Genomic DNA, 4,207 nt, shown 5'->3' with positions numbered 1-4,207 from the left:
CGGTAGAATGTCGTCTAATGTCTTGCAAGCATATGAATAAGTTCATAAGAGACCACATACCATGGTACAAGTAAAGAGTACTTGTCAGGGGACGAGGTTGAACAAAGGTATAGAGTGATACCGATGATCAAACCTCGGACAAGTAAAATATCGCGTGACAAAGGGAATTGGTATCGTATGTGAATGGTTCATTCGATCACTAAGTCATCGTTGAATATGTGGGAGCCATTATGGATCTCCGAGATCCCGCTATTGGTTATTGGTCGGAGTGAGTACTCAACCATGTCCGCATAGTTCGCGAACCGTAGGGTGACACACTTAAAGTTGGATGTTGAAATGGTAGAACTTGAATATGGAATGGAGTTCGAATATTTGTTCGAAGTCCCGGATGAGATCCCGGACATCACGAGGAGTTCCGGAATGGTCCGGAGAATAAGATTCATATATAGGATGTCATTTTATGTGTTTGAAAATGATCCGGTGCATTTATGGAAGGTTCTAGAAGGTTCTAGAAAAGTCCGGAAGAAATCACTTTGGAAGGCGGAGTCCCGAAGGGACTCCACCACCCATGGCCGGCCAACCCTAGAGGGGTGGAGTCCCAAGTGGACTCCACCATAGGGGCCGGCCACCCCACATGGAAGGGTGGGAATCCCACTTGGGTGGGAGTCCCACCTTGAGTAGGTTTCCCTACAACATGGAAGGTTTTGGGTTCGGGTCTTATTCGAAGACTTGTAGTCCAACACTTGGGGTTCCACCTATATAATGAGGGGCATAGGGGAGGGGGCCGGCCACACCAAAGCCACCACCTTGGCCGCACCCCTTGGAGGCCGGTGATACGTCCAAAACGTATCTACTTTCCCGAACACTTTTGCTACTGTTTTGCCTCTAATTTGTGTATTTTGGATGCAACTAACACGGACTAACGCTGTTTTCAGCAGAACTGTTCTGGTGTCTCGTTTTTGTGCAGAAATCCAACTTTCGGGAAAATCCTCGGAATTTATGCAGAAGGCCCTATTTTCCCAGAAAACTGACGGAGCCAGAAGGACAAGTCAGGTGGAGGCCCGAGGGCCCCACACCATAGGGCGGCGCGGCCCAGGGGGGCCCGCGCGGCCATGTGGTGTGGCCCCCTCGGCCGGCCTCCGACGCCCTCCTTCGGACTACTTATTGGCCTCGACCTAAAAACGCACGGGGAGAAGTCGAAGTCGCTAGAAACCCTCCAGAACGCCGCCACATCGCGAAACTCCGTCGCGGGAGCCAGAAGTCTCCGTTCTGGCACTCCGCCGGGACGGGGAATTGGAGGAGATCATCGCCGCCATCACCGCCAATGCCTCTACATCAACCAGCCATGTTTCCCCCATCCATGTGTGAGTAATTCCCCCGCTGTAGGCCGAAGGGGATGGTAGGGATTGGATGAGATTGGTCATGTAATAGCATAAGATTGTTAGGGCATAGTGCCTAGTGTCCGTAATTGGTACTTTGATGATATTGTTGCAACTTGTTATGCTTAATGCTTGTCACTAGGGCCCGAGTGCCATGATCTCAGATCTGAACATGTTATTGTTTCATCATGATATTCATTGTTTATTGATCTTACCTGCAAGTTGTATACACATGTCTCGATCTCTTTGCTCAGCCCAGATTTCTGTCTGAGATTTGGCACATTTGCTCTCCGGTATGTGACTCCTCTACCTATCCAAGTACAATTTTGTTTGGTTGAGTATATCTTGAATATTTTGCTGCTGTAGGTAACATGTTTAGTGAGCTTGCATGCTTGTTCTAAGTTGTATAAACTAGTTTTGATGCATGATTAGTACTCTAGCAAGTTCCTATAGTAGTTCCCCTTGATTATATGTCACCAAATCAAATTTTATATTGTTTGTTAAAAATTTCAGAGAAGAGATGAAGAAGTTCAACTTTGGAGAGTTGTTCAAGAAAGGAACAACCAGCACCGGGAGGCCTTCTAGGGCCGCCACCCGGCTTAGGCGATCGTACAATGAGGATATCATCGCGCCTAGCTTCGCGCCCGAAGAGGACAACGGGGCTCCTAACGCTTCATATTTTCCATGCTATGATTTTCTGAGAAATGCAGGGATATTGGATGATTTCTTCACCCTTGTCAATAGGGCGGGCTTAACCACCTACGTGGAAGACGAAAGGGAGCAATACTATATGCTCACCAAAATTTTCGTCGAGAGCTTCAGGTTCAACAACACGCAATACGAGCCGACAGTTGCATTCAAGATCTATGGTAATCCTGTTACTATGGAATTGGAAGATTTTTGTCGTGCATTGGATATTGCCCCTGTAGGTACAACAAGTAGGATTGATGACAACCCCCGGGACTTGTTGGAGCTCTATCGAAGGATTACCGATGATGATTGTCGCACCATTCAGCGTGGCAAGATAAGGAACATTCAACTCCCCGCCATTAAGTATTTTGCATATTACATTGCTACTAGCATTCTTGGTAGGGAGAACACTACCAATATTTCTAGTTACCATCTTGCTTTCTTGAATATTGCACTTACTGGTCGGACATCTTATCACCTTGGTTCTCTTATTTCTCGCCGCCTGTCTAATAGGGGGCCTATTTTTGGAGGAACTATTGCACTGCGCGTTTTAACATATTTAAGACTTCCTCTTGATCCTAATGATGTGCCATTGATCCCTAGGAGACTCGATATTGCTGCTATGAAGAGTCATCATTTTGTTACCACCGATTCTACTTTAGATAATATGGTCTATAGATTGTTGTTTGCTCGACGGGGATGAGAAGGAAATCCCTCTTCCCCAACCAGAGTTTGTTCGGTATTGACGAGGCAATCATGGTCGTGCACTAAGGAGGAGGTGGATGAACATATGAAGATACAAGACTTCCACCAGCAGCATGACTCCGAGGACGCCAAGGCCTCCCACGACTACACCGTCACGTATCCGGGTGCTTCTTCTAGCACATGCCCGGAATATGATCCATCTTCGTCGTGCTACGGAGATACTACCTCATGGTCTCGATGGGATTGAACTCCACTTAGGCCAAAAGCCTAAGCTTGGGGGGAGGTATACCGGAATCACTCATTCTTTGCATATTATGGTTGCTGGATACCTATACATACTTGTTTAGTCTCTTTGAGTGGTTTTCTAATGAGAGGGAGATGATATTTGGGGAAGTGCTGCCTAAAAACAGATTCTGGGCTGTTACTAGAAAAATTCGTGCGCACAGCCAGAACGTTATTTTGAGCTGCCAATTTTTGTGCAGGTTCCCCAGGTTGTTATCTAACTTTCATTAGTTGAACACTTTTCGAGCTGAGCAACATAAGATTTTTGTAAAAATCGATTTACAGTACTTCTTGTCGGGTTTTGGCAGATTTCTACCATCTCGCTTTTCTGTGTTTCTTTTAGTTTTCATTTTCTTGTTCTTGCTTTGTTTCTCTCCTAAAACATAAAAAGACCAAAAATATTTCTGTTGTTTCTCTTCATCATTTGTTTGCTTTGGTTTCTTGCATTTGTTTAGCTTTATTTGCTATTGCTAGTTTGCTATAAGAAAACCCAAAAAGATTTTGCTTTGTTTGTTTGTTTCCTTTTGTTCTTATTTGCAATTCGAAAACACCAAAAATATTTGCTGTTCTTCTTTGGTTTGTAAAGTTCATCTTGAGTTCAATGGTCTTCGGTGGCTGGAGCGTGGTTTTCATTTCATATTATCCAAGCTGCACAATTGAAAAGGCAATAATGACGATCTACGACAATCTGATTGTGGTGAGAGGCTGGTATGAACTCTATTTGTTTTCATTTTTGTACATATACTCATCCATGTGAGCATGCTTAGTTTGTTCATGTGAGGTATATGTTATTTGAGAAAGTCTAGTAGTTTATGATCTCTCATGTTTAGCTCCAATCTATTAATATGAGTAGCATGTCATGGATGTTTGCTTGCATTGTTTTATTCATAAGTAAGTATGGCATTGTGGTATCCTCCTCTGAATAACTCATTTATATCGACTTGGCACATGCTCACGCATGCACATGACTGAACAAAAAGTCAATTAAGCCTGATCTATATTGCTTCAGAGTTCTTGTATCCCTTTTATGCCTCTGTTAATTTATTTTGCCGCAAGCATGATTATGACAGTTACTGCTCTCTTGATTTGTCGCTCCCTAGTCTATTGCTAGCCTTCGCTTGTACTGAGCGGGAACGCTGCTCGTGCTTCCA

Source organism: Lolium rigidum, chromosome 6 (genome assembly GCF_022539505.1).
Source record: "Lolium rigidum isolate FL_2022 chromosome 6, APGP_CSIRO_Lrig_0.1, whole genome shotgun sequence".
Taxonomy (NCBI): domain Eukaryota; kingdom Viridiplantae; phylum Streptophyta; class Magnoliopsida; order Poales; family Poaceae; genus Lolium; species Lolium rigidum.
Note: the sequence above shows the minus strand (reverse complement) of the source record.